Source organism: Peromyscus eremicus, chromosome 16_21 (assembly GCF_949786415.1).
Source record: "Peromyscus eremicus chromosome 16_21, PerEre_H2_v1, whole genome shotgun sequence".
Taxonomy (NCBI): domain Eukaryota; kingdom Metazoa; phylum Chordata; class Mammalia; order Rodentia; family Cricetidae; genus Peromyscus; species Peromyscus eremicus.
In genome coordinates, this window is record NC_081432.1 from 5,022,731 (window position 1) to 5,048,188 (window position 25,458).

Consider the following 25,458-nt stretch of genomic DNA (forward strand, 5'->3'; position numbering starts at 1 on the left):
CTCTGCTTCTCAGATGCTAGTATTACAGTACACCATCATGCTGTTACTTTTGAAACAGGGTTTTTCCTGTGTAGCCCTGGCTGTCTTGGAACTCACTCTGTAGACCAGGCTGGCCTCGAACTCACAGAGATTCACTTGCTGCTGCCTCAGGTGAATGCTGGGATTGAAGGTGTGTAGCTCTACCACCCACTTACACCAGTTCTTATTTTGATCTTTAATCTATAAGAAATGGTTATGGAAAGAACAAAAACTGATTTTTATATTCCAAAGGACCATTAATAATTATCATAATTTTAAAATTGAGTTAAACACTGCTTTATTTTTACGTTAGGAGTCGGGATCTTCTTATGTAGCTAGGGTTGGAACTGGAGCTGTCCATCCTCCTGCCCCAGTCTCCTGAGTGCAGGGATTATGGTGTATGCACCATCCTGTCAACTGTTCTTCTATTCAGGAATCATCTGAAAAGTGTACAGGGGAAACTAAACCATGTCAAGTCTTGATGCTATAAAAGTGACTTTGGCTGGGCAGTGGTGATGTACGTCTTTAATCCCAGCACTCGGGAGGCAGAGGCAGGTGGATCTCTGTGAGTTTGAGGTCAGCCTGGTCTACAGAGTCAGTTCCAGGACAGTCAGGGCTACACAGAGAAACCCTGTCCTGACAAACAACAACAACAACAACAACAACAAAAAAAAAAAAAAAAGAGAAAAAAAAGAAAGAAAAGTGACTTTGGTTGGTGTTAATGGTAACAGAGTTTAACAGATCTTTTAAGTTTAGATTCTGTTCTACAGCAAACTTCAAATGTCCACCCAATATACACAAAACCTATGAAATATTTCAATGTGTTGAGTTTTTAAATCCCATTGGAACTGGGTTCCACAATTCTGCATTCTGATCGTTGCAAAGAGAAGTTTCCTGGTGGGGCGATGCACTTCCCTGTGGGTGTAAGGGCGGGTGTTCAGATTGTTGTTAGGATTATGCTCATTTCGCACAGTAGGAACTGTAGGCTCTCCATCAACAACCATGCTGTCACTAGCACTGAGCACGTAGCTAGGTTTCTGTTACCAGGCATCTTTCTCAAGTGGGTCTTAAGTCCAATTGGAGAGCTGCTGGTTACTGACAAAGTCTGCCCAGCACTACTGCGCTCTTGAGGTTACTGGGCCACGCTGATCACTGATGTGGTTCACAGGCATCGTAGCGGGAGAGGACTGTTGGTTGCCTCCCTCCTTTGGAAGCTGCATGGTGTTTTCTGGTACCATGAAAGCTAGTCCTCAGGGAAAAGGTATTCAGGTCAATTCTAACTCAGGGGTCTCTGGGCTCTGTGTCTGACATGCATGGTGTCTCCAGCAATAGGGGATTTCCCTTACACCTCTGGGGGGCACCCAAGGGCAGTAACAATAGGCTGTATGTTTTGGGAGTCTCAACAACTCAAAAGAGGGAGCCTCAGGTCTCCTATTAGGGTTTTGTTGAGTGCTCTTTAGCTGTTAGAGGGAGCACCATCAGCCTACTGTGTATCTTCTTCCCTGAGATATCTGCTCAGATTACTTCTGGGGGGGGGGGTGTGCAGGTAGTGGCGGTCTATTTCCACCTTTGTTATATTCTTATTACTTTTGTGGTTGATAGTGGTGCTAGCAATCAAACTATTTCATCACACATGGTTCACAGATACACATGCAAGCACCAATACACATAAGATAAACAGTAAATAAAAGTCCATTCACTGTATGAAGCCATTCACTAAAGACCAGAACAGGTAAATCCAGAGATAGAAGGCAGAGGAGTGGTTGCCAGGGGCTGGAGAGACAGGCAGGTGGATGGGGAGTGACTGCTGATGTGTGAAGTTCATTTTGGGTTTTGGATGCTCTGGAGTAGAGAGTAGTGGTCTGAACACATTGGAAAACCCTGAGCTGTGCACTCTAAAGGGTGAACACCACAATACCTGAGGTTTAGTCAATAAAGCCATCATAGAACAGTCCATTGAATACACGGCACGTACTGCTTCCACCTGCACCATGCCACAGTGCCGTGACACTTCTGCACTTCACTGCTCACTGTGTGTCAAAGGAATCAAAAGACTTGCTTAAGAATCTGTGTGAGGGGCTGGAGAGATGGCTCAGAGGTTAAGAGCACTGGCTCTTCTTCCAGAGGTCCTGAGTTCAATTCCCAGCAACCACATGGTGGCTCACAACCATCTGTAACGAGATCTGGTGCGTTCTTCTGGCCTGCAGTCATACATGCTATATACGTAATAAATAAATAAATAAATCTTAAAAAAAAAAAAAAAAGAATCTGTTTGACAGCAAGGCAGTAGTGGCACAAGTCACTAATCCCAGCACTCGGGAGGCAGAGGCAGGCGATGTCTCAGTTTGTGGCCAGTCTGGTCTACAGAACGAATTCCAGGACAGCCAGGGAAACACAGAGAAACCCTGTCTCAAAAAAACAAAACAAACAAACAAACAAAACCCCCCCACACACACACAAAACAAACAAAAAAGAATCTGTTTGACAACAAAACAGCTATCTGAATTTGAGCAAGTCACGTAACTACTTTGAGTTTCAGCTTCCCAACTTTAAAACATAAGGTTTAACATTACTGGAATTTGGAGCATAGGTCAGAACCGTCCTCAAAACCTAAAGAAAGAAACAGAGTTCATATGCACTAGGATTCCTAGAATGACCTACTGCACAGAGAGCTCCAGTGTGGCACAGTGCACTTCCAGCCTCAGCAGCAGGAGCCGTTGTAACTGTCCTTCTAATTTACCTTACTTTCTTAAGGCTTCCACAAACCACAAACATGAGCCTGGAACAGTAGCTCACACAGGTAACCCCAGAACTCTGGAGGCAGAGTTTAAATTTAGAAGGGTCAGTTTAAGGTCATCCTCAGCCACATACTGAGTTTGACACCAGGTTAGACTTTAAGAGACCCTACCTGTGGAGGCCCACAAAGGTTTCCTAGTGAAATCTCAGCTTGCTTTACCCAGCAGGGTTGCATTAGAGGATTGCTTGAGTACTAGGTGATTGCATGGGTCCATTGCATGGGTACTGGGTGATTGCATGGGTACTAGGTGATTTGATTGCATGAGTACTAGGTGATTGGAAGGGTCTACATCTGGCTGAGCTGGGGGAGGTCTTTGTTCCACCTCTTGGTACTCCTGTAAACAGCCCTTTAGAAGAGACAGAAGGGGCTGGTGGATAAGGATCTAGGCCCTCCCGAGGCTATCCTGTGTTTCTATCTGTCTCTCTCCCCTCTATCCTTCTATCTAAATATTTCTCATGTCTCCCTCCCCAAGAGTACCCCGGGGTAAAGGTGGGAGCGGGTCTCCCACACCTACCTGGAAAAACAAAACAATAACAAAGTAAGTATTTGTGTTTAAAATATATTTCACCAAGTTGCATCTCAAGAACAGGTATACTAAAGGCTCAAGAGACGGCTCAGCAGTTAAAAGGGCTTACTGCTCATCCAGAGGATTCAAGTTGGATTCCCAGCACCCCCACTCAGGCTCATAACCACCTGTAACTCCAACTCCAGGGGACTTAATGTCCTCTTCTGGATTCCATGAGGGTTTGCCCTCACAGAGCATACATTGACACAGACATAAAATAAAAACAAATAGATGGATACACTAATTTCTGGTGTCAGTTTTATGAAAGAATGGAGGTTACTATGTCATCAACATTCCAGTTAATCTGTGTTGCTGATTTAACAGACATTTAATTGTTTGCTCATTTTGGCAGCTTGAAAACCAACAGCTGTCTAATTATCCTTTGGCCCTACACAACATGCATAGGAACCGAGCAGGAAGGGTGCAGGAATTCTGCACAAAGAGCTACAGAGGGAATTAAAGCAAGCCATTCGAGGGTTTTCTGTGGGGCAGAGACCCCAGCTTAAGGTCCCCACAAGGAAGTAGAAAGGAGGGGAAGAAATCATGGCAGGCAGTGCTGGGATGGGAACTGAAGGAGGCTCTCAACCAGCAAGGCTGTGCTGAGTCCAGTAGGACAGGTAGGGAAGACTGCACGGGTCAAGACTGGCTAGAGCAGAAAGTGACCGCAGAGGGAACGGCAGAGAAAAAGAGCCCTAAAGACCCTCTAACACCCAGCCAGTGACCACAGTAGGCCGAGGGCGGGCTTCCTGCAGGGCCAGCAGAGTACAGGAAGAAGCAAAGACATGAATCACCATGACCCATCCAGGAACTTGTGCTTGGGATCCAATTTGGCTAAAGTGAAGGGTACATGTGGGAAAGACGCAGACGACGCTAAATAAACAGCAGCGGCTTGACTGAAGGACCTTGTGTACCAGAATACAGCATTTGAACTTTATTCCAAAGGAAATGGGGACCGAAGCATTTTTAAGGAAAGTGACAATCAGACTGGCTTAAAACAACTTACTCTGGCAACCCTCCAATGGCTTCCCATCACAAACAGCATAGACTCCAAATCCCTTCCACACTCAAAGCCCTCCACGTTGGTCAGAGGCCATCTCTGAGATAATGTTTCATTCCCACCTCACGCACTCCGCTTGAGCTGCCCTGGCAAACATCCTACTCCCTTGTTCCCTCCCCAGGGCTCTGCACCTGCTGGTCCCTCTACTAGGAACTTCACAGTGCACTCTCCTATTTTCCTGTCTTCTCTTGAGAGGTTTGCTCTGCTGTCACTATGAAAGAGCAGGGAACTAGTGCTGTGGGATGTTCTGTATGGCAAATGTGTTGCTAATTAGTCAATAAATAAAACACTGATTGGCCATTGGCTAGGCAGGAAGTGTAGGCGGGACAAGGAGGAGAATAAAGCTGGGAAGTGGAAGGCTGAGTCAGAGAGACACTGCCAGCCGCCACAATGAGAAACAGCATGTGAAGATGCCGGTAAGCCACGAGCCATGTGGCAAGGTATAGATTAATGGAAATGGATTAATTTAAGCTGTAAGAACAGTTAGCAAGAAGCCTGCCACGGCCATACAGTTTGAAAGCAACATAAGTCTCTGTGTTTACTTGGTTGGGTCTGAGTGGCTGTGGGACTGGCAGGTGAGAGAGATTTATCCTGACTGTGGGCCAGGCAGGAAAACTCCAGCTACAAACTAGTGCAATCGGCCCCAGCATTTGTCTCTCCACGCACCACAGGACACACACACGTCTGTACACTGCTGTTTTACCTTAGTAGAGTGCAGGGTCCACGGAAGAGCCTCTCAATAACCCCAGATGCTGCAATTGTTTCCATACAGTGAAACTGAAGAATGGAAAAGTGACTGAAGAACGGATGATTAGCTAGTAAAGAGCAGAGTCCCTGACTCTGTCCACAAAATGAAATCTGCATATTCACCAGAAGATAATATTTTACATTCCTAGTGAGAATGCAAGCTGGCACTATGTTTTTAAGGGCAAACTTGCCAAGATCTACAAAAAGTTTAATATCCTTTAGCCCAGCAACATCATGTCCAGGAAACTGACTGCAGATATTCTCAGAAACAAGTACCTGGTGGAAGGCTCCTAAACCTAACACTTCTAATAGAAGAAAGAGAGACATTTCTTTGTGCAGATGTCCATATATGTGAGGCCAGGGATGAATGCTGGCGCCTTTCTCAGTTACTTTGTGAGACCTCTCTCTCTCACTAAACATGGATAGAATATGAATTCTGCTTAGCTAGTTGGCCATCAAGCTCCAGGGATCTGTCTTTCTCTATTTTCCCAGGACTGGAATTACAGACACACACCATGCACATGAGTTTTCACAAGGATGTCGGGACCCAAACTCGGTTCCCATGCCTGCATAGCAAGCATTTTACTGAGGCATCTCCTCAGCCCCAGGGAAATAATTGTTAATGGACTATTACTATAAATCTCGACGAGATTATTATGCAGCTGTTAAAAATAAGTTAACAGTTATACTGGAATGCATGTGTAAAGATATTTAAGAATGACATAAAAGAGAAAAGCAATTTATAGAACAGAACCTAACTTTTCTAAGGGTCAAGAACATAGCTCAGTGATAAGGTATTTACTAAACATACACAGGGCCTTTGGTTTGGCCTCTACTACCACAGAATGATATAATGAATGATATATATATATTTGCATAAAAATATATATGCATAGTGGGATTCAGTGGGGCAGACCACTTGAGAGGCAGAGGATGGCAGATCTCTGTGACTGGCCAGCTAGTCTACATTGTAAGCTCCTGACCAGCCAAGGCTACATAGTAAAACCCTGTCTCAAAAACAGCAAAACCCTATGCATTTGTAAGTGCAGTGAAAGCCTCTAAGAAATACATCAACCCATTCCGAATCACGGGATTCAGTGGGGAAAAAAATAATTTTTCACTTTGTGTGTGTGTGTGTGTGTGTGTGTGTAAGCATTCATATCTTTAAAAATCAATCTATTATAAATAAATTTAAAAAAAATAAGGGCTGGAGAGATGGCCCAGGGGTTTCTAAGAACACTGGTTGCTCTTCCAGAGGGCCCAGGTTCAATTCTCAGCACCCATATGGCAGCTCACAACTGTCTGCAATTCCAGTTCCAGGGGATCCAACACTCTCACACAGATGTACATGCAGGCAAAACACCAATGCATATAAAATTAAAAATCAATTTTAAAAAATCAGTCTGTTAAATTTTAATTCCCATTAATAAAGATTGAGTATACAAAAATACTTTAGATGAACATAACAGGTCTTGATGACCCATTGACCCACAACGCAGGAAATGTGAGTTACTACAAGTGCTTAATCAGAAAACCACCATTCACTAACAACTAGTTGAGGACACTCGCTATGTGTCCAGCAAGATGGTGAAGAGGATGCACCTAGTCCTGCAAATGGGCCACGTGATGCTGTCTCTGGACTGAAAGTATGTGCTGTCATGCCTGCCTTCGACTGCAATGGGAAGTCAGCTATGCTTAAGTCCAACACCTTCCCACTACACCAGCTCCCTGTTAGCCCAGAGCTCACGCCCCTCTCTACTGGAAAGAACATTCTAGAACCTTCCCTTGGAAGAGCACTGCTTTTTACCTCCTGGACCATTCTATTCAGGGCCTTCAGCCCTCGTGGTCACTGGAATACTTCAGGGATAAACATATAAATAACCTTAACAAAGCCAAACCAAACTCAATCCTTACAAAAGATCAGCTTCACCTAAGCTGTAAAAAAAAAAAAAAAAAAAAAAACTTGGGAAGACAAAATTCACTTAATGTAACCTGTAAGTATTTTGTGTGACTGACTCAGTTTACATTTCTGTTAAAATGACAACAGTGAGACAGGTGTGGGAGCACACACCTGGAAGTCCAGCAGTCTAGAGGTAGAGGTAGGAGAACCAAGAGTCCCAGGCCAGCCTGGGCTACTTAGCCATATTTCGCCTTAAAGCAAGAGAAGTATGCATGTGCGTGTCCACATAACAGTAAACAAGCAAAAATGCAATATTAGAAACTTCCCCTTAAAACCAGGCGGTGGCGAACACCTTTAATCCCAGCACACAGGAGAGAGGCAGGCAGATCTCTGAATTCGAGGCCAGCCTAGTCTACATAACGAGTTCCAAGACAGTCAGGGATACACAGAGAAACCACATCTCAAAATACACAATATACACAAAAACTGTATTGGCTCTAAGCAAATTTTTTTTTATAACTTCAATAATAAAGACTCCTGGTCATAGTGGCGCACCCCTTTAATCCCAGGAGACAGGAGGCAGAGGCAGGCAAACCTCTGTGAGTTTGTGGCCATCCTGGTCTATGTAGTGTTTCAGGACAGCCAGGGCTATGTAGAGACCCTCCTTGTCTCCAAAAAAATAAAATATTCTATATTCTTTGTGCATCTCCTATAATGCCACAATAATTAGAAAATATTAGGAAACAGCTAACTTTTAAGATAATATTGGTTATAATTTTCTTAACAGTAAGAAAACTATTAAATTAATAATTTAGAGAAAAATAAAATTAAACGTAAGAAAGTATAACTCAACCATCAGAACCTGCTATGAGTGAAATGGGACATCTTGTCAGACAGGGGTCTCCATTTCATTAGAACCACAGGAAAACTAGTTCTTAAACAGAACATCCTTGACCAGCTCACTGAGATGCCGGCTGAGCTGCTGCTTCCTGAGAGACTGCGTGGAGCACATGTCAGCGGCTGCATGTTTCCTCTTGTATTGCACAAGCCACAGGCTGCATCTATCATCGTGGTTAAGCATCCGGGGTTCTGCTGTCAGAATCCCCAATGGCCGTTTCTAAATACATCAGTACAAATTTCAGTCTGGAAAGGGTCACAGACTGCAGTAGTTAAGTACTATATATATTTTCTCCATACAATACATTTCCTGAACTTTTAGCTTTCAGTTTCCTGTTCGTCAATGGCTTCAGCTCCAGAGGCAATACATAAACACACCCCAGTCACAGTATTTCCACTTTTGACAACAGTGGACATGAATTTAATCTGACAAATATAACTAACTATAGCAGTGAAGACAGCAACAGCAAAAATTTAATAATTTATAAATGAGATAGAAAGTACATTCCTTGCGTATGAATTCAGCTTCTTTATAACCAGGACTTTTCTAAGTTTTTCTCTACTGAAAAACTGATAAGCTGCTTTATCAGACAATAACCATGAAACCCATCCTGTTTCCTTTTTTCACTTGCTTGCCAGGAAGCTTGGAGCTAAATTTACTGTTCAAATACAGACACTATCTTGCCTTAGATTGCTGATGTAAATTTTTCTTCCTTCCCATTCTCTCATCCTGCTCATTATTTCTTAAGTGATTTATGTTCATTTTCCTTTGTTTTTAATGATCTTTACCTTTTTTGTTTTAAACTACCAACTCCCTTTCAATAAACTACAAATTAAGAGAAAATTTATGACCTAAAAGTTCTTATCTTCAAATCATTGTGTATCTATTAACCCATTTTATCTAGAATATAGGTTCTAAAATGAATCTTTACTTTCCTCTTTAAAAGTTATTATTCCATATAATTATGATTGGCTTTTAGAAAAGCCAATGACACTTTTTAGAATAAAAGAATTAAAGGACATAAGAATCAAAACCTGGCCGGGCGGTGGTGGCGCACGCCTTTAGTCCCAGCACTTGGGAGGCAGAGCCAGGCGGATCTCTGTGAGTTCGAGGCCAGCCTGGTCTCCAAAGCGAGTTCCAGGAAAGGCGCAAAACTACACAGAGAAACCCTGTCTCGAAAAACCAAAAAAAAAAAAAAAAAAAAAAAAGAATCAAAACCTAAGTTACTAAATTTAGGCTCTAAATTAGAATTACAAAACTATTAAGTCTTTACAAATAGAATTAGTCTGGCAATACAAAATAATTGTTAAAAAAAAAGTCACCTCAAATTCTCTAGGCTATCATGAGCATTCTTAGATCAAAACAGATACTATGTTTGAAAATATTAAAATGGTTTGAGATGGAGTTGGAGAGATGGCTCAGCAGTTAAGAGCACTGGCTGCTCTTCTTGAGGTTCAATTCCCAGCACCCACATGGCAGCTCACAACTGTCTGTAACTCCAGTTCCAGGACTTGACACCCTCACACAGACACACATGCAGACAAAAAACACCAACATAAAAAAAAGAAAAAAGAAAAAAGAAAGAAAAATAATCTCTAAAAAAAAAATGGTTTGTGATATCAGAAAACAGCATTCACACTTGTTCAGAAACTATAAGCACACACATGCAGGAAGGTGTCTGGCGTACAGTGGTGCTTTAAGTGGAGTGAAAGATGAAAAAAAATATGAAAAGAAATGAAACAACTCTAAGACATTTGGCAAAAATATCATGAATTAAATAAAGAAATTCTAGAATACAGCCATATTAAAAATGGTACAAAGCGGGGCTAGACAGACAGCTCAGTGGTTAGGAGCACTGGCTGCTCTTCCAGAGGTCCTGAGTTTAATTCCCAGCAACCATATGGTCATTCACAGCCATCTGTAATGAGATCTGGTGCCCTCTTGTGGCCTGCTGGCAGACATATAGGCAGAACACTGTATACATAATAAATCAATCAATCTTTAAAAAAAAAAAATGGTACAAAGAACATAACACACAGTAGTCTGTAAAAAGACATAGGAAGCCTGGTGTGGTGGCATTGACTTTGATCCCAGAACTCGGGAAGCAGAGGCAGGCAGATCTCTGAGTTTGAGGTCAGTCTGGTCTACTTAGTGAGTTCCAGGACAGCCAGGACCACGTAGAGACTCTGCCTCAGGAACAGAACAAGAAAGGATAGGAGCCTCAGACCCTGGCTCAGTGGTAAAGCACTTGCCTAGCATGTACAAGCCCTCGGACCAATTCTCCAAATCAAAAAGAAAAGAATGGCCAGGTGTGCTTTTAATCGCACATCTTTAGTGCCAGCACTCAGAAGGCAGAGGCAGGTGGATCTCTGTGAGTTCAAGGCTAGTCTGATCTTCAGAGTGAGTTCAAAGATAGCCAGGACTACAAAGAGAAACCCTGTCTCTAAACATCCTCTCAAAAGAAAAAAAAAAAAAAAAAAAAAGAAACTCAGGATTAATATCCAAATAAATCAAATTATTTTTTAAAAAACTCTAAGAATGAAGCTAGCTAACAAAAATTGTTACTATATAGATTTAGAAGGAAAGATAGTAATCACCTATATATATCTTAGCAGACTTCTTTACAAGCAAAATACTTCAGCATAAGAAAACACATTAGGGCTGGGAAAATGGGATGTGGCTCAAAGGCCACATTCAATCTCTACACACACACACACACACACACACACACACACACAGAGAGAGAGAGAGAGAGAGAGAGAGAGAGAGAGAGAGAGAGAGAATTCCCCATTTCACATGAAGCAAGTAAGAGAAACCTACACATACACAATGCACATATACCTTCAAAAAAACCCAAATCTGCCCTGGTAAGATGACTGAGCAGTAAAAGACACAAGCCTGAAAACCGAGTTCAATCTTCAAGACCCACATGTGGAAAGAGCACCAACCCAGCTCCATCCACAGCCTTTGTGTGCCGGTTGAGAGTCTCTGCCCCTCCCCAATAATAATGAATTAGAAAAAAATTTCAGTTGAATTTGGAAGCTTTTTTTCTTCTCTTGTGATGGGATTTTAAAAAAGGTATCATAAAAGGAAATCTAATACAAGTCATAGATCAGAAGAAGAGAAAAAACCCTCTAATCTCTTCAGAAAAATGAAGGGAAGCAAAAACAAAGTACGGTAAATAAATAAATGACCTGATACACACCACTGAGGACATGGGAAAGATTGTGTACAGACATTAGTAGGTTATACAATTCAATCTCAGAGGACTTAAAAATGATAAAGAAAAATCAGTATTTCAGTAAATCTGAAATCTAGTCTTTTGGAAGGAATGTAAAAGTCTACAGAGGTCTGGGGTATCTGTAACCCAGGCCATTTTCTCTTTCTTTAATCGTGGGAAAGAATATAGAACATAAAACAATTACTAGTTGCAAAGTGATTTCATGGTAAAATTATGCTTATAGTGACTAAGAAGTATTGTTTGCTATGCACATTTTCAAAAGGCAGGGAGAATGTCTCACAGAGGTTAAAACAATACATTTCAAGGGAAAAAGGAACTGGCATGACAGTGAATCGGTGCCTGGCGTCTGGCATCGTGCTCTGGGAAAGGGAAGAAGGTTATTTATTGAGCAACTGTTGTAGCTAGACACAAAACCCCGGACCTTAGCAGAGAAGAAAGCAAGTCTCAACGAAGGTTCTTGTCATTCCGCCTGGTTCATGTTTAAACGTACGAGACTGCAGGCAGCTGACGGAGGCTCGGAGGTGGTCACGTCTAACATAACGGTACCCAACTCTTCAAGGTAGTACCTGCTAACTGCAACTGTAAGAGTCTGCACTATCATGACCAAACAAAGGTTTCCAAACAAAATGTTTAAAGCACTCACAACCGACAACTTTAAAGATTAAAAAGGAGCTTTTTCCTCAAAGCTGACTTTGTACCAGTTCTCAAAAGCTGCCCTCTGACCTCCACAAATGAGCTCACCCACACACTAAATACGTGTGTGATTTTAAATGGAAGAACAGTAGTGCTCTGCCGAGAACCCAATCATGACCTTCTTGTAACAGGGGAGAATTACTATCATACTGCTCCTGATAGAAAATCACTTTCTGTCTTGGTTTTGAGAATCAGCAGTAGAATTAGTGCTGGTCTAATTCCACCCAGATGGTTGAGGACCACAGCATTGAAAACAACAGCAGCCCTTGCTCAGTAATCAGCTGTGGATCTTGACTATCTCCTCCACAACTCAGTTTCCATGTCTGTAAACAAGACAGCTGGATAGAGAATGTCTTCCTCCCTTCCTCTCTTTCCCCTTCTGCCTAGTCCTTTCCACCTTGTGGCTCTGTAACTTAGAATCTAGGCTGTCTGGAGGGTAGGGAGGAAACCAGTCATTAAAAACCCACCAAACTCAGCCAGGCAGTAGTGGTGCACAACTTTAATGCCAGTACTGGGGAGGCGGAGGCAGAGGCAGGCAGATCTCTGTGAGTTCTAGGCCAGCCTGGTCTACAGAGTGAGTTCCAGGACAGGCAGCACTACACAGACAAACCCTGTCTCGGAAAAACAAAACCAAGCAAACAAAAACCAACAACATCAAAAAATACCAAACTTTTGAGACAAAGAATAAGGGAAAGAAAGCCAAAAACAAACTGACAAATTAAAGAGGCATAATAGTTCACAACAGACAGCCACCAGCTTCACTGTTAACATTAGTTTTAAAGTTTCAGGATTTGTTTTTGAGACTGGGTCTCATGACATAGCCCTGGCTGGCCGAGAACTTGCTAGGTAGACCTCAAACTCAGAGAGATCTGCCTACTGCTGCCTTTTTAGCACGGGGATTAACAGTGTGACACACACCCGGCAAAGATCTGTTTATATGCATGTGTGCCTATACAAATATCTGCATCACGTGAGTGCCTGGTGCCTGTGGAAGCCAGAAGATGGCATTGGATTTCCAGTTACAGGTGATTGTGAGCTGCTATGTGGCTGCTGGGAATCAAATGGAGCCTCTGCAGGAGCAACAAATGTTCTTAACCACTGAGCTATCTCTTCAGCAACTTCAGCTTTTGTGTGTTTGTTTTTTTAAAGAAAGGCAGTAATAGCGGGGCAGTGGCAGCACATGCCTTCAATCCCAGCATTCAGGAGGCAGAGCCAGGAGGATCTCTGTTAGTTCGAGGCCAGCCTGGTCTACAGAGCGAGATTCCAGGACAGGCACCAAAACTACACAGATCTCTAGATACTTTAAATATTTCCCAATCTAGGAAATAACTAAAAATTTTGATACAGAGGTTTAAAAAAGTTGTTTTTAAAAAATAAACTAATACCTAGGGGTTGGAGATTTAGCTCAGTGGTAGAGCACTTGCCTAGCAAGCACAAGGCCCTGGGTTTGGTCCTCAGCTCCGAAAAATAAATAAATAAATAAAATAAACTAATACCTATAAACTATATATAGTTAATCTTAAATGGTAATGAACATATACTGAAAATTATACAAAAGAGCAAGAAGGGAAATGATGTTTAAACCCATCACTATTTAAACCTCGATTTAGGCAGGTATGTACAGTTTTTCACTCAGTCACAATGAAGCTATGGGAGACTCACCCTGGCAGACACGGTTTGTAAACACCAAGCTCGTCTCCCTCTGATAAAGCGCACCACCCAAAGATGACAGCCAGGCTTTTTGGCCTCCCTTCCTTTGTCTAGGGTCCAGAACACTAAAATTGTACATGTCTGTGCAGAAACTAGCATACTGTAGGTGTGCAACACTTTCCCAAGAATGAATACCACCTTCAATTCCAGGAAAGCTACTGCTAGGTATCAGTCCCCGGCGGCATGCACAGAATAACAGAAGAAAGCAGGGTGTCCTCCGCAGTTACGCTCCGGACCATCCTCTGGACCCTGCTTCTTCCAACAAAAACACGTGCAACTTCAGTGAAAAGCAGCACACACAAGGGACAGGCATCTGTTCTCTTTCCTGTTATTCATCAGTCAGCGAATTTATGGTTGGGTTATCCCACTTTCTTCTGGTAAGACCACTTCTTACTTTCAGCACACTTTAAAGCTTTTTTCCTTTGCTAAAAATGCAATGAACATGCCATACAACGCATAGTTTAATAAGTCTGAACACACGGAAATAAGTGGTAAATTTGGATAAGGATGAACATAAAATTCTTTGCACTAATCTTGCACTTTTTTGGAAGTTGAAAAAGGGAGACTGGGAGGTCACTCTGTGGGTAACGTGTTTGCTGTGTAAGCCTGAGAACCTAGTTCTAATCCCAGCACCCATGTAAAAACAGGGCGTGGTGATGCAGGCCTGGAAGAGCAGTGCTCAAGAGTGCACACAGGCTGCCAGTCGAGCTGAAAGCTCCAGGCTCAGTGAGAGACCATGTTTCACAAATTAAGGTGGAGCCCAACAGCAGACCTTTAATCCCAGCACTGGGGAGGCAGAGGCAGGCGGATCTCTGTGAGTTCGAGGCCAGCCTGGTCTACAGAGTGAGTTCAAGGACAGGCACCAAAACTACACAGAGAAATCTGGTCTCAGAAAAAAAAAAAAAAAAAATTAAGGTGGATGAGCAATAGTGAAAGAGAATGTCGACCTCTGGCTTCCACATAAACACACATGGGCAAGTAAACCTGCACACACACATGTACACACACACACACACACACACACCCCAAACAAGAAAATCAACATTACTTAAAAACTAAATCACGTGGGGCTGGAGAGATGGCTCAGCAGTTAAGAGCACTGGCTGCTCTTGAAGCAGACCTGGGTTCAATTCCCAGCACCCACAGGGCAGCTCACAAATGTCTGTGGCTCCAGTTCCAGGGGATCTGGCACTCTCACACAGGCATACATGCAGGCAAAACACCAACGCACATAAAAAAAAAAAAAAAGAAAGAAAAAGAAAATCACTTGATTTTCATTATTCCGGAAAGGTCCCCTTTCTGTGAACCACCGTCCTACCTAGAACAGTCCTCATTCCTACCACCATGTCTTGGTTTTGCTGTTCCTTGCTTTTCATAAAGTAAAATGCTGTGTCTAGTTTGTCCTGACCAGTATTTCTGAGTTCCCTCTCCTCTGCGGTGGGAACCAGCAGTTCATTTCTATTGCAGCAAAGGCGCTGCTGTGAACATCCTGTACCAGCCTCTTCCTGAGTATATACTTTGTTCATTTCAATGCAGCCTGTTTCACTGAAATGGGAAAAAGGGAGAGAGGTTCACCTTTAAATAAACCAGAATGGATAGCTAAACACACCAATACACATAGAGCAACTATGTGTGTACATATTTTTATGTGTGCATGTTCATATACACACACTTATGTAGTTATATATAATACGGACAGTTGATAATCTGGTATTTATATATATCAGATGTGTATTTGTATATATTATGTGTGAACCCAAAACTATTTTGTAAAGATTTATTTTATGCATGTGAGTGTCTTGCCTGCATGTATCTATGCACACCATGTACCCACAAAGGTCAGAAGAGGACGTCAGATCCTCTGGAACTGGAGTTAAAGATGGCCGTGAGACACCATTGTCGGTGCTGGAATCAAACCTGGTCCTCTACAAGAGCAACAGTATTCTTAACCAGCCCCCAATCCATATTTTTGAAGAGCTTACTGAGTTAACAGTAAAATAAACCTACGATGGGAAGGTGACCATCTCAGCTTTTCCTGACTGTCCTCCTCTCCAGGAGCACAAGAAGATAGAGTTTTCTCCCACCTAAACTGGTGCTGCACCGCAGTGAGACAAATATGTCTTCACAGGCTCTGACTACACAGTAATTTTTACATCAAAGACAAAACCCAAAAATCTGTTCAAAATTTTTTTTTTTTTGCTCTGTCAAAAGTTACACATGGAAACAATTTCACCAGTTAATATTTAACATAGGTAAAGAATATCATGCTTATTCAGAATATATGCTGATAAGGACTCAATCTCTAAGATGTTTTCTTCAGTCCAAAAAGTAGCTTCAGCCGGCGGTGGTGGCACACGCCTTTAATCCCAGCACTCGGGAGGCAGAGCCAGGCGGATCTCTGTGAGTTCGAGGCCAGCCTGGGCTACCAAGTGAGTCCCAGGAAAGGCGCAAAGCTACACAGAGAAACCCTGTCTCGAAAAACCAAAAAAAAAAAACAACCAAAAAGTAGCTTCACCACATTAAGTCCGTGATAGACATTTAGACTCAATTCTACTGTGTAATTTTCAGCTGGCAATCAAGAAAGGACTTCATTTCCAGAGACACAAACATTAAGAAACACATACAAGTCTAGTTTTTTTTTTAATAAAGATCTCACTTTTTCAGTAAAACTGACCCTCCAAATCTTAAATGCTCTTCCAACATTAATTCCTACTTCAAGGGTGGAAAGTAAGCTCTTCATTGGCTTCTCTAGATAATTTACTTGCCATCACATTCCCTGTCATAGTAATATTTAAGTAGTCAAAAAAAAGAAAAAAAGATACCACTACCGTCAAGCTTGAAGGATACTGGAGTAAGAATCACTAATCTTTTTTCTCCTTTGAAACAATCTGACTTTTTAAAAGATCAATTTGAAATTCGCACCCCTGCTCTGACACTCAGACGAACATTTCCTGATACATTTAACAGTAGCCAAGATAGAAACAGAATGCTACAGATGGTTCTAGAAACTAACCGCTGGCCACCAAAGGACAGCTGCGACCAGAGAAGGAAGATGCAACCTCTTCCAGGCTTTGATCTTTCTTCATCTCGTACTCCTTTTTGCAAACACTGAGCAATTTCAAAACTACACAATTCAAAGGTATCACATTTTAAATATGAAGAAATATTCTGCGCCTGTGGATGTTCCCTTCCACAGCTGTATGACTGTTTACTTAAAAACCCATTATTTCACTCTGAAAATGTATCATTTTCATTTCTGTAATAATGTACCTTCTTCTAAAAGAAAAAAAGGTCTTGATGAAGCCTTGAGCTTCCTCACAGAAAGCACAGCAGCTCCAAATAGCTACAATCTCCGACTTTCACTATGCTTGGCCTGGTTGTTCCAGAGAACTAAAATGAAACTTTTTCTCACTTTTTAAATGTTTTGCTTCCAGACTAAGGGTAAAAAAACTGGCATATCGAAAGTGTAGACCCTACACTCCCTCTGGTGGTCTAATTAATCAAATGTTTCCTAAACGACTAGTAGTAAATACTAATAAAAGCATACGATGTAAGGCAATTATCGTTGGTGGTATTGTTTTCTATTTACATATGGCCTGGAACTCCATATGCAGACCTGGCTGCCTCTGCTTCCTGGATGTTGAAAGTAAAAAGGTGTGTGCCCCCACAGCACCAGCCAATTCTCTTAAACTAAGAAGAAGTGCAAATTATTTTGAATAGTGGAATTTTAGTGCTCTAAATATTACTATAATATCCTTAATAATCTGTTGATACAACTGCTAGTAACCTGTCAATAGGTATGTTCTTTAATAAACTATTTTAGCCTGTCTCCCTTATAGAACTGGCTTTTATACAATTTTATACTATTTGCAAATAAACTCACACATTAGTCCCTGTTTTAAATCAATAGATACAGGACTTATATTTCATTATTCACCTAGTCTTCGATGGTAAGATTTAATGTTTGAAACATTTGAGATGGCACATATGTCAGAACTTTAAAATGCACTAAAGGGCTGGCATTGTAGCTCAGTGGTAGATCGCTTGTCTAGCTAGCATCCATAAGGACCTGGGCTGAATCCCCAGAATAGCAAAGATAAAGAAAATTAAAAAGCATTAAAAGTACTGCGGGGTGCCGGGCGGTGGTGGCGCACGCCTTTAATCCCAGCACTCAGGAGGCAGAGCCAGGCGGATCTCTGTGAGTTCGAGGCCAGCCTGGTCTACAGAGCGAGATCCAGGAAAGGCACAAAGCTACACAGAGAAACCCTGTCTCGAAAAACCAAAAAAAAAATTTTAAAAAAATTAAAAAAAATTTTTTAAAAATTTTTAAAAAAGTGTATACACACACACACACACACACACACACACACACACTGGAAAAAATTGAATTACTGACTGGTTAAGTTGGAAAGCTCAAAAGCTTGAGAATTACAAAATGGAGATATTTGTTCAGTGTGTATTAACTACAGAATTTAGAGTGTCAAGATATGCACAACTGAATCTTTTTTGGAAATCACGAAAATATTAAAGGCCTGTAGAGCATATTCTTAATGTCAGTTATATTATTCACTTAAGGGTACAGCAATTGCCTAGTATATACAAGGCCCTGGGTTCAATTCTAGGATAGAAAAAAAGAGGGAGGGAGGGAAAGAAAGGAGGGGAGAGAAGAGGAAGAAAATAAATTTACTAGCAATATCCAGACTCAAAGATAAATGCCTAATAAACAGCCCCAATTGTGTGAGTGTGTGTGTGTGTGTGTGTGTGTGTGTGTGTGTGTGTGTGTGTGTAGACGTGAGAATTAACTCGTGCTTAATTTTGAAAATGAAATGTAGTTGATCATTCTATGACCTGGTCTACCACAAACAGACAAAGTAAACAAAAATCAGTAATTAAAATTCCCGAAAACTGACCTTTAAAGTGGGCTTTCAATTAAAAGGTATTTTCTAGTTCAAGTGCATACCACACACGCTTTTGTGTAACTAGATGAGATAAACTGTGAAGGGCCCTGGCCGCTCTTCCAGGGCCAGGCTTGCATTCCCAGCACCACACTTCAGCTCTTGACCTTCAGTCTCCTCCTCCGGACTCTGATGATGCCAGCACCATACATGCAAACGGCATACAGACACACAGATAAAACACCCATAAGCACAAATCAATTTTAAAACAAAAAAATGTTTTAAGTAACATGACTTACGGTATTTGGTACATTTGAGCAGCATCTTAAGACAAAAGAAACCCTCCCGCTTCATGTAATGGAACACTAAAGTGGAATGAGATCATATAAAACAATGGAAGTCCCCTTTTAAAGTAAGCCCACTCTACATGGGGACGAGCCACTTAATCTGCCTTCAGGGATTATCAGGAACTTTAGACAGACTGAGCCTCTCCACCCCACAGGGTACGTGGTGGCTCTTCTCTGCCTTGAGGAACTATCAACACAGAATATACATTCTTTTCCAACCCAAGAACAAAGAAGAATTTCAAAATCAACCGACTTGCCTGATCCCAAATTGTAGGTTTTTCATGTTGAAGAGTTTTAAATTATGTCTTATAAAGAAATCCGGGCTGGTGAGATTGCTCAGCAGGTAAAGGCCCTTGCCACTAAGCTGGCCCACCTGAATTCCTCCAGCATGGTGGAAGGAGAAAACCAACTCCAAAGTTGTCCTCTGACAGCCACGCCTGTGCCAGCATGGTCTCACAAACACAGGCAATAAATAAATAAAATTTTAAAGAATAAGAATAGGGGTTGGGGATTTAGCTCAGTGGCAGAGCACTTGCCTAGCAAGTACAAGGCCCTGGGTTCAGTCCTCAGCTCCAGAAAATAAAAATTAAAAAACAAAACAAACAAAAAAGAATAAAAATAAATCCACTCAAATGTCACATAACTGAAAAGTAAATACTGAGAAACATACTTCAAAAACTGTTGGAACGACAAAAACCTCATTAATGTGTAAATTTGCTGTTTTAAAACAATTTAAAAATTCCTACATTAATTTAAAATAATCTCAAGTGGTTCCAACTAATAGCTAACTTAAATTAGCTAGATAAGTAAAATGACCATTCAATTAGTGTAATTAAATAAAATTAACTGTGCTCTGAAGTTCAACATCTCTGAAATATAGATTACACCCAATGCAGTTCCCACACAAGACACATTAGAAACGAGAAAGGGAGAAAATTAAACCACGCGTTTCTAACAAATAATGGATGTTACTAACCTCTGCATCTAGAAATGGTTAAAATATGCCATTTCTGTAGAATTCCCAAAGTGAAAGTTGTTAGGACTGCTCGGCCCAAACCGAACAGCTGGGTGAGAGGCAAACAGAAAACGGTTACGTGCAGTGTGACAGAGAAAGAATGTCCCACCAGAATAAGGGATTTTTCAAGTCATTTCTTGAATTTATTCAGACACCAAGAGTAGGAGCTACTACACTTCTATAATAATAATAACAACAACAATAATAGCAGTAATGATGGATAACACTCACAGCAAGAGGCGGGGAGGAAGGGACAAAACTCTTAACCCAAATAAACACACCCTAACTCTTCCCTTCTTCTCTACGCTAAGAGCATGCAAAGACAACGAAAATAAACACTCCCTCCTACCCCTAGAGAAGACCAAGAAAGTGCCCATTCAACGCTCAGCCCTAGTCCGCTGGAAAACACTCTCCTGGGGAGGAAAAAAAAATCCCCAAACCACCAGCTCTCAACTGCGGCAGCAGAGTTGACTGAGCGGCGGCCAAGCGCGGTACACGCTGTCCCGAGCCCTGCACGCTCCGCTTACGGCTCAGACCTCCCAAAGCTGTCGCCACGGCCGCAGAAACCCATTATTTAACAAACGAGGCGCAAGCACTCCACCTGACTCATCCACAGCGAAGATGAAGAAGATGATTATAACGCAGCGTGCTCCCTTAGCTTCATCTACACACACGCAAAATGCTGGGTTCGGAGTCCTGGACTACGGCCGGGACGGTAGTTGTGATGTCCCAGGGCTGAAGGGAATGAAGACTCCTAAAACAACTCTGATTTCCTTATTATTTAGTGTGTGTGTGTGTGTGTGTGTGTGTGTGTGTGTACACGCCTGGAGGTCAGAGGACAACTCCACCACGTCGGTCCCAGGGATCGAACTCAGGTCGTCCGACTTGGCGACAAGCGCCCGTACCGGCTCAGCCCCCTGGGGGGGCCCTAAAGCAACTTTTAATTGGCTTTCCCTCCTCCGTCTACCTCCGAGCCCCGCCGGTCACCTGCCCGCCCGGAGCCGGCGGGTCGGGGACCGGCAGGTGAGGGCGGCGCCCCGGGCGGCACGCCCATCGCGCGGCCCTGCGGACGCGGCGGGGCGCTCCGTTATCCGCGGGCTCGCGGGGCTCCGGAAGGCCAAGTTTCCTCTCCGCGCCCGGCGGGCGGCGTGGCGGGACGCGACACGGAGCTCCTCGGACCTGTGGGCTGCGCGGGAAACAAAAGCCGCGCGCGGGCGAGCCAGCCGGCGCCGCGCTGAGCCGGCGCCGAGGAGAGGGGAGCGCCCGGCCGCACCGCCTCCCACGCGGGGTCCCGGGGTCTCCCGCACATCCCGTCCACGCCGCCCCGGGGAAGCCGCGTGAGAGGCGGCGGAGGCGGGACCGCCAGCGCAGGGCCGACTCCCCGGGTCCACCGCGCGCGCGCGCACGCGCCCCATCCCCGCGGCCATGGCGCCCGTACCTGTCGCCGCCGCTCCCGCCGCCGCCGCCGCCGCCGCCGCCGCCGCGTCTCGAGCTCCGCGTCTCTCCGCGGCGCGCGCCGCTCACCCTCCCCGCCCGCCCAAGCAGGCCGCCCGTCCGCACCTCAGTCGCGCTGTCGCTCAGCCGCGCGCCGGACACCGCCGCCGCCGGAGACTGGCAGCGCCCGCGAGCCGGCTAGTGCGCCGGGCAGCGCCCGGCGTCGTCCCGCCCCCACCGGACGCAGGACCTGCCTCCCATAGGGCCGCGGGGCTGTCAATCCGCCCCCAAAAGGCGCGCGGGCTGTCGCTCCGTCTGTCCCGATTGGTGGCCGCGCAGGTCTATGCAAATGAGGCCCCGCCCCCTTCGTTTGCATCTCCGCCTCCACCGCAGCCCACGTGTCTGGCCCTTGCCCTTTGTGGGGGCCGGAGAGGAGGGATGGAGGAAGCTGACGGACACCTCTTGGCGTCGTCCTTTGCCTCCAGACAAAATACTGCTAAGCCTCTGCCCTGCCTACCTGCCCACCTAGCCCGCCCTTCACGAAGCTGGAGGGCTCAGGCTGTGCTGACCCCAGAAAACAACCTCATGAGCTCGAAGATGCCCCTTAGAGACTGGGAAGATCCAATGAAGCACCTAGCCCCTCTCTCGGGACACCCAGCGGGCGTGACCACGCTGTCCCTTGGAGCCTCTGCCTCTCCAGCACACTGGCCCAGGTGAAGAGGACCGAAAGGAGCCCAAAGGATGGATGGGCTGCTGAGCTAATTCAGCTTCAAGATGACACCCCTCCCCCAACCCCGTGCCCAACCCTGGGTGACTCCCATAGACATTCGGGAGCAGCACCTGGAGACTTCAGCTGGACCTGTTCGGTTTTTTTTTTTTTTTTTTTTTTTTCAAAAAGAAGGTGAGTGTCTCGCCTGCATGTATGCCTGTGCACTGTGTGAGTGCAGTGCCTAACAGAGGCCAGAAGAGGGCGTCGGATCTCCTGGGACTGGAGTTGTAAACTCCCATGTGGGTGCTGCGGATGGCACCCAGATCCACTGGGAGAGCAGCCAGTGAGTCTCTGTCCCTGTCTCTCTCTGTCTCTGTCTCTCAACTAAAAGTCCCAATTACCTATGGAACTGTTTCGTAGCCACATGAAAATCCGTGTTTTCTGGCTCCGCGTCTGCTTTTGTCCTAGTTATTTATTTTTGTTTCTTTTGCATTATCATGCTTCCGAATTTTTGAAGACCTTCTTCTATACGTCACCATGCTGGGTGATAGTATGGTCATTCCTTTCCTATCTTCAAAGACCTATGCAGAAGAGACAAAACTGACTTAGGAACCTCCTCTTGAGCAGGAGTCCTGTCCCAGTCGCGATTGGGAACTTCCCCTTCACCTGCCTCTAGGGAGGGCCACAGGCTGTTTCCATGAATTCAACAGCACAGATGTGGATAGCGACTGTCCAGCTCACTGATGCCACTTGGTTTTGCATCTACTATGCTTACGGAGAGCAAGAGGTGTGCCCTGTGCGGAGGAGGGCTCATGGAGGTGAGACGGAACTATGCCAGCCCGCAAAGGCTCCAAGCTAGCAAACAGGGACATCCACATTTGAGTAATGTTCCAGGGATGGTGGCACATGTCTACATAGAAGAGTGAAGGGCTCTCCCCAGGGAAGAGAGTCAGTATCCCCCTGTGAGAGGCAGGGGAGAGGCTTCATTGAAGAGATTACACTGAACCCACCCTTTGGAGACTAGCCAGACCAAAGGCTGTGGGTAAGGAACAGGACTCTGCCAGAAGGTAGAAAGGGATTGCTCTGAGCTAACAAAGCATGCAGACCTGGAACTGCTTAGGAACTGAGTGAACAGCTAGGGGCAGTGTGGGCCAATCTGCAGGGTTGTGTGGACTTGTCACATGTTCTGAGAGGAGACTCTTCCAGGAGGAAGAAAAGCCCGGGAGGCTGCCAGGCTGTGTTGTAACATACCACAGCAAACAACAACAGGCGCTGTAGATACAGCTGCAGGCGTTTTTTTTTTCTTCTAGGCCAGAGTCTGTAGGGAACAGTCAGTTCTACAGTTCCGATGGCAGCCTGGCTAGCCCCACCCACTCCCCCAGAAAAACCACTCTGGCCACCAAATTTACCCTCCTCCTCAGCATCTTCCCTAAGCATTGATGCCCTGGATGTGGCAGGAGAAGCCCTGTCCTGACGCTTGAAGCAGATCTTTGCACACCTTGTCACCAAGGCTGGCTTCATGGGTGTGTCACCTTTTCTAGTGGCACACACTAAGAAGGTCCCCGGTGCTCCCTTTAAAGTACCACTGTCTGTGGTCATCTTGACATAGTAATTTTTCAACAAGGGTCCCTGTGCGTTCTTTTTGTACCGATTTGTGCAAATTACACAGCAAATGCTATAGTCCTTTTGTGCCTGTGACAGAATTCAAACCACATCTGGGTCTTAAAAGCACTTGGTGTCCACAGGGCTTGTTCCTCGAAGCATGGGTAACTCTATGCTCGAAACTGTAACTTGGCATCCATTTTTTTTTCCTCTTGCTTATTCATTGAGAGAGCTGCAGATTAGGGCCAGTGAGATGGCTCATCAGGTAAAGGATCTTGTGGTCAAGCCTGGTGACCTGAATTTGATCCCTGGGTTTCACATAATGAAAGAAGAGAAAGAGAAAGAACTTTTTTGTTTTTGGTTTTGTTTTGTTTTGTTTGTTTTTCGAGACAGGGTTTCTCTGTGTAGCTTTGGAGCCTGTCCTGGAACTCACTCTGTAGACCAGGCTGGCCTTGAACTCATAGAGATCCGCCTGGCTCTGCCTCCCGAAGTGCTGGGATTAAAGGCGTGTGCCACCACAGCCTGGCAAGAAAGAACTCTAGCAAGTTGGCCTCTGACCTCTACAAACTCACCATGTGGCACACACATCACCTCCCCCATGTCATCCACACAAAGAAATAGACGTAATCTGAGAGAGGGGAGAGGGACATACTGCAGACTGGAGCCTTCTCCAGGTGGCCTGGCTAGGAAGTGGGCAGGGGCTGTATTCCAACTCAGCTCCCCCAAAGCCCTCGCTCTCCCCACCACAGAGCCCCAGCTCAACGTGAGGATCTTTTTCTGAGGCAGCTGTACTTGTACGCTTGGAGGAGGTACGGCTCGGGGAGTCAGAACACACGGGGAGGCCGGTCTCCGCCATTGCGTGGTTACCCTTTTGAATGGTTTGTCGTCCATACTGAACAGGTCTCAGTCGTAGTATGTGCAGGTGTAGTCTCCCCCTGCTTCTGGGACTCAGTCAAAACACAAAACAAGTTCACGCCATCCCTTTCTGCTGGGTTCCCATCTTTTCTTCTCCCGTGCTTGCTCCAAGTCCTTCCTCTGCCGGCTCACAAATTCTCTTTCCAGTCTTGTGGGACTTTTTTGGGTGGGAACAAGGTTATAGTGATCAGGGTCTTGCTATTTAGGATGGGCTAGACCAGAACTCATAATTTTCTTTTTTTAAAAGAGTTTTTAGACTTATTTTATACGTATATGTGTGTGTGTGTGTTATATGAGTCTTTTGCTTGCATGTATGCGTATGCCTGTGTACCACATGCATGCTTAGTGCCCACAAAAAGTCAGAATGGGACATGGGTTCCTCTAGAATTAGAATTGTATGTGATAGTGGACCACCACATGGGTGCTGGGAACCAAACCCAGATCCTCTGTAACCCCTGAGCCATAACTCCAGCCCCAATATTTAGTTTGGTTTTTTAAAGATTTTTAATTTTTCGCCATCAATCCCAGCACTCAGGAGGCAGAGGCAGACAGATCTCTCTGAGGTCAAGGACAGCCTGGTCTACAGAGCGAGTTCTAGGACAGCCAGGACTGTTAACACAGAGAAACCCTGCCTCTTTAAAAAAAAAAAAGATTTTTAATTTTTTTTATTTATATGTGTCTGTGGGGGAGGGGACACATGGGGACAAGTGCCCTTAGGGCCCAGAAGAGACCACCGAATCCTCTGGGGCTGGAGTTACAGGTGCAGGGACCAAGTTCAGAGCCATTGGATGAGCAGTTCATGTTATCAACTGCTCAGACATCTCTGCAGTCCCAGGATCTTCTTTGTTGTTGTTGTCGCAGCTTATTAGTGTGTGCATGCATGTGTGCCATGGCATGCACACACGGCAGTCAGAG

At 44.5% G+C, this 25,458-nt stretch overlaps 1 protein-coding gene across 1 annotated transcript in view; it reads right to left on the reverse strand.

The window, feature by feature from the left end:
- Fkbp5 (FKBP prolyl isomerase 5) overlaps positions 1-21,540 on the reverse strand; it is an 84,698-nt gene extending 63,158 nt beyond the window's left edge. Inside the window, exon 1 of the mRNA XM_059281494.1 lies at positions 21,444-21,540. The gene's annotated coding sequence lies outside the window, so the exon portion shown is untranslated. The remainder of the gene's footprint in view (positions 1-21,443) is intronic.
- Positions 21,541-25,458: the final 3,918 nt, after the last annotated feature.